The sequence below is a fragment of the Triticum urartu genome, chromosome 2A, assembly GCF_056163025.1.
Source record: "Triticum urartu cultivar PI428250 chromosome 2A, HENAU_Tu73, whole genome shotgun sequence".
Lineage (NCBI taxonomy): Eukaryota > Viridiplantae > Streptophyta > Magnoliopsida > Poales > Poaceae > Triticum > Triticum urartu.
Window position 1 is genome coordinate 156,874,337 of NC_141874.1, and position 12,004 is coordinate 156,886,340.

The window sequence follows — 12,004 nt, forward strand, 5'->3', positions numbered from 1 at the left end:
GAGAAGCGATGGTGAGCCCAGATTCCGCAAAATGGCTTGAAGCCATGAAATCTGAGATGGGATCCATGTATGAGAACAAAGTATGGACTTTGGTTGACTTGCCCAATGATCGGCAAGCAATTGAGAATAAATGGATCTTTAAGAAGAAGACTGGCACTGACGGTAATGTTACTGTCTACAAAGCTCAACTTGTCATGAAAGGTTTTCGACAAGTTCAAGGGATTGACTACGATGAGACCTTCTCACCCGTAGCGATGCTTAAGTCTGTCCGAATCATGTTAGCAATTGCCGCATTTTATAATTATGAAATTTGGTAGATGGATGTCAAAACTGCATTCCTGAATGGATTTCTGGAAGAAGAGTTGTATATGATGCAACCGGAAGGTTTTGTCGATCCAAAGGGAGCTAACAAAGTGTGCAAGCTCCAGCGATCCATTTATGGACTGGTGCAAGCCTCTCGGAGTTGGAATAAACGCTTTGATAGTGTGATCAAAGCATTTGGTTTTGTACAGACTTTTGGAGAAGCCTGTATTTATAAGAAACTGAGTGGGAGCTTTGTAGCATTTCTGATATTATATGTAGATGACATATTACTAATCGGAAATGACATAGAATTTCTGGATAGCATAAAGGGATACTTGAATAAGAGTTTTTCAATGAAAGACCTTGGTGAAGCTACTTACATATTGGGCATTAAGATCTATAGAGACAGATGAAGACGCTTAATTGGACTTTCACAAAGCACATACCTTGACAAAGTTTTGAAAAAGTTCAAAATGGATCAAGCAAAGAAAGGATTCTTGCCTGTGTTACAAGGTGTGAAATTGAGTAAGACTCAATGCCCGCCAATTGCAGAAGATGGAGAGAAAATGAAAGATGTTCCCTATGCTTCAGCCATAGGCTCTATCATGTATGCAATGCTGTGTACCAGACCTGATGTATGTCTTGCTATAAGTCTAGCAGGGAGGTACCAAAGTAATCCAGGAGTGGATCACTGGACAGCGGTCAAGAACATCCTGAAATACCTGAAAAGGACTATGGATATGTTTCTCATATATGGAGGTGACAAAGAGCTCATCATAAATGGTTACGTTGATGCAAGCTTTGACACTGATCCGGATGATTCAAAATCGCAAACCGGATACGTGTTTACATTAAACGGTGGAGCTGTCAGTTGGTGCAGTTCTAAACAAAGCGTTGTGGCGGGATCTACATGTGAAGCGGAGTACATAGCTGCTTCGGAAGCAACAAACGAAGGAGTCTAGATGAAGGAGTTCATATCCGATCTAGGTGTCATACCTAGTGCATCGGGTCCAATGAAAATCTTTTGTGACAATACTGGTGCAATTGCCTTGGCAAAGGAATCCAGATTTCACAAGAGAACCAAGCACATCAAGAGACGCTTCAATTCCATCCGGGATCTAGTCCAGGTGGGAGACATAGAGATTTGCAAGGTACATACAGATCTGAATGTTGCAGACCCATTGACTAAGCCTCTTCCATGAGCAAAACATGATCGGCACCAAAGCTCCATGGGTGTTAGAATCATTACCGTGTAATATAGATTATTGACTCTAGTGCAAGTGGGGGACTGAAGGAAATATGCCCTAGAGGCAATAATAATGTTATTATTTTATTTCCTTATATCATGATAAATGTTTATTATTCATGCTAGAATTGTATTATCCGGAAACATAATACTTGTGTGAATACATAGACAAACTAAACGTCACTAGTATGCCTCTACTTGACTAGCTCGTTAATCAAAGATGGTTATGTTTCCTAACCATAGACATGTGTTGTCATTTGATTAACGGGATCACATTATTAGGAGAATGATGTGATTGACATGACCCATTCCATTAGCATAGCACCCGATCGTTTAGTACGTTGCTATTGCTTTCTTCATGACTTATACATGTTCCTATGACTATGAGATTATGCAACTCCCGTTTGCCGGAGGAACACTTTGTGTGCTACCAAACGTCACAACGTAACTGGGTGATTATAAAGGAGCTCTACAGGTGTCTCCAAAGGTAAATGTTGGGTTGTCATATTTCAAGATTAGGATCTGTCACTCCGATTGTCGGAGAGGTATCTCTGGGCCCTCTCGGTAATGCACATCACATAAGCCTTGCAAGCATTGCAACTAATGAGTTAGTTGCGAGATTATGTATTACGAAATGAGTAAAGATACTTGCCGGTAATGAGATTGAACTAGGTATTGAGATACCGACGATCGAATCTCGGGCAAGTAACATACCGATGACAAAGGGAACAACGTATGTTGTTATGCGGTCTGATCGATAAAGATCTTCGTAGAATATGTAGGATCCAATATGAGCATCTAGGTTCCACTATTGGTTATTGACCGGAGACATGTCTCGGTCATGTCTACATTGTTCTCGAACCCGTAGGGTCCGCACGCTTAAGGTTTCGATGACAGTTATATTATGAGTTTATGAGTTTTGATGTACCGAAGTTAGTTTGGAGTCCCGGATGTGATCACAGACATAACGAGGAGTCTCGAAATGGTTGAGACATAAAGATTGATATATTGGACGGCTATATTCGGACACCGGAAGTGTTCCGGGTGATTTCGGAGAAAACCGGAGTACCGGAGGGTTACCGGAACCCCCCCCCCCCCCCCCCCCGGAGAAGTAATGGGCCATATGATCCTTAGTTGAGAAAGAGAAGGGCAGCCAGGGTGGGCCGCGCGCCTCCTCCCCCTGGTCCGAATTGGACTAGGAGAGGGGGGGCGGCGCCCCCCTTTCCTTCTCCCTCCCCACTTCCTTCCCCCTCCTAGTAGGAGTCCTACTCCTACTAGGAGGAGGACTCCTCCTTGGCGCGCCTATAGGGCAGGCCGGCCTCCTCCCCTTGCTCCTTTATATACGGGGGCAGGGGGCACCCCTAGACACACAAGTTGATCCACGTGATCGTTTTCTTAGCCGTGTGCGATGCCCCCTTCCACCATAATCCTCGATAATGTTGTAGCAGTGCTTAGGCGAAGCCCTGCGACGGTAGAACATCAAGATCGTCCCCACGCCGTCGTGCTGACGGAACTCTTCCCCGACACTTTGCTGGATCGGAGTCCGGGGATCGTCATCGAGCTGAACGTGTGCTAAAACTCGGAGGTGCCGTAGTTTCAGTGCTTGATCGGTCGGGTCGTGAAGACGTACGACTACATCAACCGCGTTGTCATAACGCTTCCGTTGTCGGTCTACAAGAGTACGTAGATCACACTCTCCCCTCTCGTTGCTATGCATCACCATGATCTTGCGTGTGCGTAGGATTTTTTTTTGAAATTACTACGTTCCCCAATACCTTCCTAGAGAAAGAGTTTCTCTTGAAAGAAGTAAGTGGGAGGAAAGTAGAACTTGATGAGGTACCGCCTCTTGAACCAGAAAGTAGCTCAACTCAGGAAGATGTTTCTATGGTGCCTGCACCGACTAGAGAGGAAGTTAATGATGATGATCATGAAACTTCGGATCAAGTTGCTACTAAACTTTGTAGGTCCACGAGGACACATACCGCACTAGAGTGGTATAACAACCCTGTCCTTGAAATCATGTTGTTAGACAATGGTGAACCTTCGAACAATGAAGAAGCGATGGCGGGCCCAGATTCCAACAAATGGCTTGAAGCCATGAATTTCGAGATAGGATCCATGTATGAAAACGAAGTATGGACTTTGACAGAATTGCCCGATGATCGGCAAGCTATAGAGAATAAATGGATCTTTAAGAAGAATACTGACGCGGATGGTAACGTGACCATCTATAAGGCTCGGCTTGTCGCTAAGGGTTATCGACAAGTTCAAGGGGTTGACTACGATGAGACTTTCTCACCCATAGCGAAGCTGAAGTCTGTCCGAATCATGTTAGAAATTTCCGCATTCTATGATTATGAGATATGGCAAATGGACGTCAAAACGGCATTCCTTAATGGTTTTCTTAAGGAAGAATTGTATATGATGCAGCCGGAAGGTTTTGTCGATCCTAAGAATGCTGACAAGGTATGCAAGCTCTAGCGCTAAATCTATGGGCTGGTGCAAGCATCTTGGAGTTGGAACATTCGCTTTGATGAGATGATCGAAGCGTTTGGGTTTACACAGACTTATGGAGAAGCCTGTGTTTACAAGAAAGTGAGTGGGAGCTCTGTAGCATTTCTCATATTATATTGATGGGAAATGATATACAATTTTTGGAAAGCATAAAGGCCTACTTGAATAAGTGTTTTTCAATGAAGGACCTTGGAGAAGCTGCTTACATATTAGGCATCAAGATCTATAGAGATAGATCGAGACGCCTCATTGGTCTTTCACAAAGCACATACCTTGACAAGATATTGAAGAAGTTCGGTATGGATCAGTCCAAGAAGGGGTTCTTGCCTGTATTGCAAGGTGTGAAATTGAGCACGACTCAATGCCCGACCTCGGTAGAAGATAGAGAAAAGATGAGTGTCATCCCCTATGCCTCAGCCATAGGGTCTATTATATATGCCATGCCATGTACCAGACCTGATGTGAACCATGCCATAAGTTTGGTAGGGAGGTACCAAAGTAATCCCGGGATGGAACACTGGGCAGCGGGATGCCATAAGATTGTGCAACTCCCGGATACCGTAGGTGTCAGGGATATACCCCGCGGCGTAAACCGGCCGGAAGTTAACCCGGCCAGGACTTGGCGGTTTATCTGAAGACCCCGCTGACACTTGGCGAGTTACTGGCGACCCGCCCTGACCTGGCAGTTTACAAGCAACCCACCTGGTCATTATGACTCACTGGTGATCCGGCGTGCGGGACAGACGGATGACAAGGCCCAAGGCCCATAAGGCCGGTTCACGTTTAATGGTGGGCCGGTTTAAGAGGAAAGGCATGAGGAACGTTTATCTTACAAGGAGTTAAGACCTGGACTTGTATCCGGTTTGTATTAGAGATAGACTAGTCCTAATCCTAATAGGACTCTACATGTAACCCGCCCCTCCAACATATATAAGGAGGGGTAGGGCTCCTCAAAAGGAGAGAAGATTGACAAGTTCCATAAGTTGGACAAGTTAGGTTTAGACAATAGCTCTCAAGATAGAGCACTCTTATAATTGTCATCATCATCAATATCAATGAAGCAGGATGTAGGCTTTTACCTCCACCGTGAGGGGCCGAACCTGGGTAAAACATCGCGTCTCTCCTCCCGCTCAACCCCTTTCAAGCTACCACATAGATGCGTTGGCCTCGCGACTAAGTCCTAACACTAAGGACATCTGCCGTGACAATTCCACGACAGTTGGCGCCCACCGTGGGGCTTGCGCACGGTGGTGTTGAGTTCTTGGAGGGATCTTTTCTAGGGTTTCGAGAAGTTTGCAATTTTCCGGATGAAGAAGAACCGGTTTGAAAAGATCAGCTTCAAGATTTATGATATGTGAAAGAGAAATTAGAGTTGCAAGCGGCCTGCCGCCGTCGTCTTGAGGTTCATCTGAAGAAGTTTTTTGAGCCGCCGAAATCAACAGGGATCAAGTTTTTGCGGCGACTTACTAAGAGAGCGGCTCGATGAATCTGCCGACTTGATTAAAGATCAGGAAATCGCCAAGGTTGACAGAGCGATCCATCAATTTTTGGAGCGTTGCAGCGTGTCGCCGAGACCGACTCGGATTCCATCAATTGTGTCAATCCGGTTGGCACGTCGGTTTACTCGGCAGCTGTTGGAATCTTTTCTCTGCACCTAGCGCTCAAGTCCCAAAGGCTACTGGACAGATCTGCTTCGTTCGTGTACTGCGTATAGTGTCACGCGTGTTTGACCTAAAAACTTCACGCGTGATTCACCTTTACCTAACCACAGCCGCGGGCCAAAGGAGGCCGCAATATTCGTTGCTATTCCAGTTTGATGGACTGTGTCCCACGCCGGGTAAGCTACTATGACCGCTACAACTACCAAAGGAAGCTATACTACCAAACAAAGATGACAGTGATATGGTCAGCTGCTTTTCCACCAAATAAAAAAGAAGGGCATGTAGTCGACACAAGTTCCCAGGCCAATTATTGCAAAAAAGGTTCGTCTCACGTGAAAGACTAGGCTGATTCACTATTCCTCAAATTGCCAAAGCCATGATCGGTCTGCTCGCAAAGATCAAACTAAAAAAAGAGGGACCGAGGCCATGACCCGGAAACGGATAAGCTACTGACTCGGAAGTGAGAGAGCCCTCGGGGCCGCCTTGAGCCGCCCCTGCGGTCTTGAGCCGCCGGGGGCATGTTCAGCCGCCTCGGTCGCGATAAACGGATCATCCGTCGTCCGAACAAATCAGGTGACATCTATCTAAGTCTATTTTTGACATATATTGTTTTTGTAAAAAGAACAATTACGTTGGTTTTGCATATTTTTATGCAGGACAATTATTCGCCACAACATTGGTGTTACACCATGCGTATGGAGCGCGCACTGGCGTCATTATATACTGGCTTTTGACCATTCCGCACTGCTCAACGGATGCACGCAAACCGCCTGTGGTCCGGTTTACATCAACACGCGGCCGGTTCTCCATCTACGCCGGCTTACAATGCCCGCAGGCGACTCCCCATCCGCGCCGGTTCACAATACCCGCAGGCGGCTCTCCGTCCGCGCCGGTTTACAACTCCCGCGGCCGACTCTCCTGTCCGCGCTGACTTACTACGCCGCGGCCGGCTCATCTGGCTGTGTCGTCTCTGAAGCTGCGGCCATCTTTGTCGTCCGTCTCTCGCGGCCTGGTCTACATCAACATACCGGGCCGCACCTGTCTGCATGAGCTTTTTATTGGGCGCACAAGTCGCCGCCACTACAGTTTTGATTAAACTTCAAATCGCCAATTGGAAGGAACCATTGGCCGAGTTGCTGACACGGCTCATATGGGATCATTTACAACCCGCCGCAGTCACCTCAACTTCTGTGGATTCACATCGTGCTATCAACACCGATGATATACAAGTTATGTCGGTTTATATCACGGTCAAATATGGAGAGTTTCAAGCCAACTCCTTGAGTCACCTTTGAGACTCGGGGGCTACGATGACATGACTCAACAAATTTTGCCAGTTTCAGCAAATTTAAGAACCCCAGGACGATGGAGGGAAAGATAATCCGGTCCGGAGGCTACTATTATATTGATGACAATTTAAAGGCCGTTAGAAAATTTCCGGCTTAGAAAGTATATGACAGTTACAAAATCCCGGATCAATGAAGAAGTTCTGGGTCATCAAAGAGGATACCGGTTTAAAATCCGGATCAAGGGAAGTCAGTCTCACCGAAGCTCTCAAATATCCGGTTTACAATCCGGTTCAAGGGAAATCTGTTCTCCCACAAAGCTCTGAAGCGCTCAAATCCAGTTTAACAATGTCCGGTTCAAAAAGGAATTAACTTCTCGCAAGTTCGAGTTTAAAAGCCGTCAGAAAATTTCCAGCTAAAAATAAAGATTCCGGTTTAAAATCCGGTTCAAGGGAAAGATGTCTCCCACAAAGCTTTGAAGCTCTCAATATCCAGTTCAAGATCCCGGTTCAAGAAGAATTCATCTCTTGCCAAAAGTTAAAAATTGCCAAAGAGGACCTGCTGCCATGATGCGCGATTCAAACATGGGTATCCCGGCTTACTGGCCTGACATATTATTGATCACATGGGGGCGTCTGCTTCATAAAGCGGGGTCTTTGTTCTTTTACATCATGTGTGGTTACACGGAGTTGTTCTGTTTTAAAGCGGCCTCCGGTTTACCCCTTGAAAATTTTATAAACATCACTTGGGGGCTTGGTCGTGTCCGAACCAATGCAATACCTCTTGATAGGGGAGAGCCACCAGATCACTTGGGGACTTGGTCACGTCTGAACCAGTCATGCCTCTTGATCGGCCTAAGGCCACAGAATCACTTGGGAGCTTGGTCGAACCCGAACCATTGCCATGCCACTTGATCGGCATAAATGCCACGGTTTTATTTGGGGACCTGGCTGACTTGAACCATAGCCACACCTATCGGGAGCTTGGTCATGTCCGACCGTGGTAACGCCATCTGATCAGCTCAAATAAGCCTCTTTTTGCAAATGGTTTTATCTTTGCCTTTGCTTCAATATTTTCCTTGATAACTGTTTCTTTTATTTTTGTTGTGTTTTTAAACCGACAAAGTTTTAAACCAGCCCAAACTATCAATTACAAATTGACGGAACACGGTCAAATCTTAATCCGGAGACTATCTGCCCGGTTTGATTTTCTGTTACCATCCTATTATGGAGTAAACCGGTGTTTATCACAGCCCGGCACGGTTTTATCATAAACCGGCACAATATGGAAGGAGTTATCAGTACTCAAGATTGGGGTTATCACTCTTATTACAAAAGTTGGTAAAACCAACAATGTGATTCAATGTCACAGGTATGATGTATTTCATATTTGATTATTCTTAAGTGCAGCCTCGGTTATAAACCCAGGTTATATGTCAGGCATTATGACCCGTCCGGCGGTAAACCGCCAGGACACTTTAAACTTATTGTATGCAGAAACAGGTTGAATAAAGTATGACGATAAATTATCCAGTGTTTATTAAACCGGCCTGGATTTGGACTATAAGTCGCCAGTATATATATTTGGATTGCGCCATTGGAATCATGCGCTTATAAATCATTGGGTCATATTATTCAAATAGCCAAACTTGGCTGAATTTTCATTATGATATTGAATGAATAAGGTTTTCATACCGGATTATATTATCTTGAATAGCCAACATGGCTGGATTTTTATATTAATAACCGGTATTATTAAGTTTTCAAAGTCGTTTTAGCGCAATGGCTATTATTTTATCAAAGGATATGATTTATTCTACAATGAAAGGAATAGTCCCGAATCGTTGCAGGCTTACAACCCGACATTTGGGGGCTACATTATTCAAATTGAGATTACATGCAAGACTCATGTTGCTGCAAGCATGCACCATGACACTTGGGGGCTAATGCAAAGTCATTTTTACTAGTCTTATTGAAGACCCGACTCATCATATTATAATGAGCCGGCCCTTGGGGGCTACCAATTGCTCCTGTCAACAATTCAAGTTTACAAGATTATATTTACAAAGTCCCTGCTCATTATTGCATAATGACCCAGCCCTTGGGGGCTACACTGGTTGAAGTTTTTACGAGTATCAAGCAATTAGAAGTCCCAGGTTGCTGCAAACATGACAACCCGGCACTTGGGGGCTACATATATGGAGTATTCAGTTTTAAGATGAACAAACCGGATTTCTTCAAGGTTGAAACACTTATTGGAGCAAGTCTTAAGTTATCACTATGTTCTCCTCTTAAGACTTGGGGTCTACAGGTATTATGCATATAAAGGAGGAATATCTTCATTTTATCAGTTTTGAGAAAATCTGGAAGATCAATTACATGACCCGGTGTCGACAACAATTATGACCCGGCGCCATCAATATTTATAAACCGGCTATTTTGGTAATATTAAACCGGCAAGTTTTACATCTTCAAACCGGTTGAATATCAGATAAGTATTTTCAGACCCATGTTTCTTAAACCGGCGCTTTGGGAGCTGAGTCAAAGGAGTTATTCTTCACGATATTTCTCGGTGACAAACCAAGGTCGGAAAATTGATTATGAAGCTGGTCTGTTGACCCGGATTTCTCAGAAGGAGGAAATAACAAGGACTTAAGGATGATCAGGTACCGGTTTACAAAAATTCTTAACCCGGAGCATAAACCTGTCAAATTTGTTCTTGTGTTTATTTTGCAGCATAAGTTTACCATGAATAAATCCAAGCTAAACTTGGGGGCTAATGTCGGGGATATACCCCGCGGCGTAAACCGGCCGGAAGTTAACCCGGCCAGGACTTGGCGGTTTATCTGAAGACCCCGCTGACACTTGGCGAGTTACTGGCGACCCGCCGTAACCTGGCGGTTTACAAGCAACCCACCTGGTCATTATGACTCACTGGTGATCCGGCGTGCGGGACAGACGGATGACAAGGCCCAAGGCCCAGAAGGCCAGTTCATGTTTAATGGTGGGCCGGTTTAAGAGGAAAGGCATGAGGAACGTTTATCTTACAAGGAGTTAAGACCTGGACTTGTATCCGGTTTGTATTAGAGATAGACTAGTCCTAATCCTAATAGGACTCTACATGTAACCCGCCCCTCCAACATATATAAGGAGGGGCAGGGCTCCTCAAAAGGAGAGAAGATTGACAAGTTCCATAAGTTGGACAAGTTAGGTTTAGACAATAGCTCTCAAGATAGAGCACTCTTGTAATCGTCATCATCATCAATATCAATGAAGCAGGATGTAGGCTTTTACCTCCACCATGAGGGGCCGAACTTGGGTAAAACATCGCGTCTCTCATCCCGCTCAACCCCTCTCAAGCTACCACATAGATGCATTGGCCTTGCGACTAAGTCCTAACTCTAAGGACATCTGCCGTGACAATTCCATGATAGTAGGAATGGTTTGGGTGTACCAAACGTCACAACGTAACTGGGTGGCTATAAAGGTGCACTGCAGGTATCTCCGGAAGTATCTGTTGGGTTGGCACGAATTGAGGATGGGATTTGTCACTCCGTATGACGGAGAGGAATCTCTTGGGCCCACTTAGTAATGCATCATCATAACGAGCTCAATGTGACTAAGGAGTTAGCCACGTGATCATGCGTTACAGAACGAGTAAAGAGACTTGCTGGTAACGAGATTGAACGAGGTATAGAGATACCGACGATCGAATCTCGGGCAAGTAGCATACCGATGGACAAAGGGAATTGTATACGGGATTGATTGAATCCCCAACATCGCGGTTCATCCGATGAGATCATCATGGAACATGTGGGAGCCAACATGGGTATCCAGATCCAGCTGTTGGTTATTGGCCGGAGAGATGTCCCGGTCATGTCTGCATGGTTCCCGAACCCGTAGGGTCTACACACTTAATGTTCGGTGACGCTAGAGTTGTTATGGGAAATAGTATGTGGTTACCGAAGGTTGTTCAGAGTCCCGGATGAGATCCCGGAAATCACGAGGAGTTCCAGAATGGTCCGGGGGTGCAGATTTATATATGGGAAGTCCAGTTTCAGTCGCCGGAATGGTTTCGAGGGTTATCGGTATTGGACCGGGACCACCGGAAGGTGTCCGGGGGTCCATCAGGTGGGGCCACCTGCCTTGTTGGGCCTAGTGGGCTGAACAAGGGAGGGAACCAGCCCTGGTGGGCTGGTGCGCCCCCCTGGGGGCCCAAGGTGATGTCTACTACACAATCTTCTTCTTGTAGGCGTTGTTGGGCCTCCAAGTTTATCAATCCGTGGGAGGCGTAGGATGAACATGGTCTCTCTCAAACAACCCTGCAACCAAATAACAAATTCTCTTGTGTCACCAACACACCCAATACAATGGTAAATTGTATAGGTGCACTAGTTCGACGAAGAGATGGTGATACAAGTGCATTATGGATGGTAGATATAGGTTTTTGTAATCTGAAAATATAAAAAAAGCAAGGTAGCAAGTGGTAAAAGTGAGCACAAATGATATTGCAATGCTAGGAAGGCCTAGGGTTCATACTTTCACTAGTGCAAGTTCTCTCAACAATAATAACATAATTGGGTCATATAACAATCCCTCAACATGCAACAAAGAGTCACTCCAAAGTCACTAATAGCGGAGAACAAACGAAGAGATTATGGTAGGGTATGAAACCACCTCAAAGTTATCCTTTCTGATCGATCTATCATAGAATTCGTATTAGAATAACACCTTAAGACACAAATCAACCGAACCCTAATGTCACCTAGATACTCCAATGTCACCTCACGTATCCGTGGGTATGATTATACGATATGCATCACACAATCTCAAATTCATCTATTCAACCAACACAAAGAACTTCAAATAGTACCCCAAAGTTTCTACTGGAGAGTCAAGACGAAAATGTGTGCCAACCCCTATGCATAAGTTCACGAGGTCACGGAACTCGCAAGTTGATCACCAAAACATACATCAAGTAGATCACGTGATATC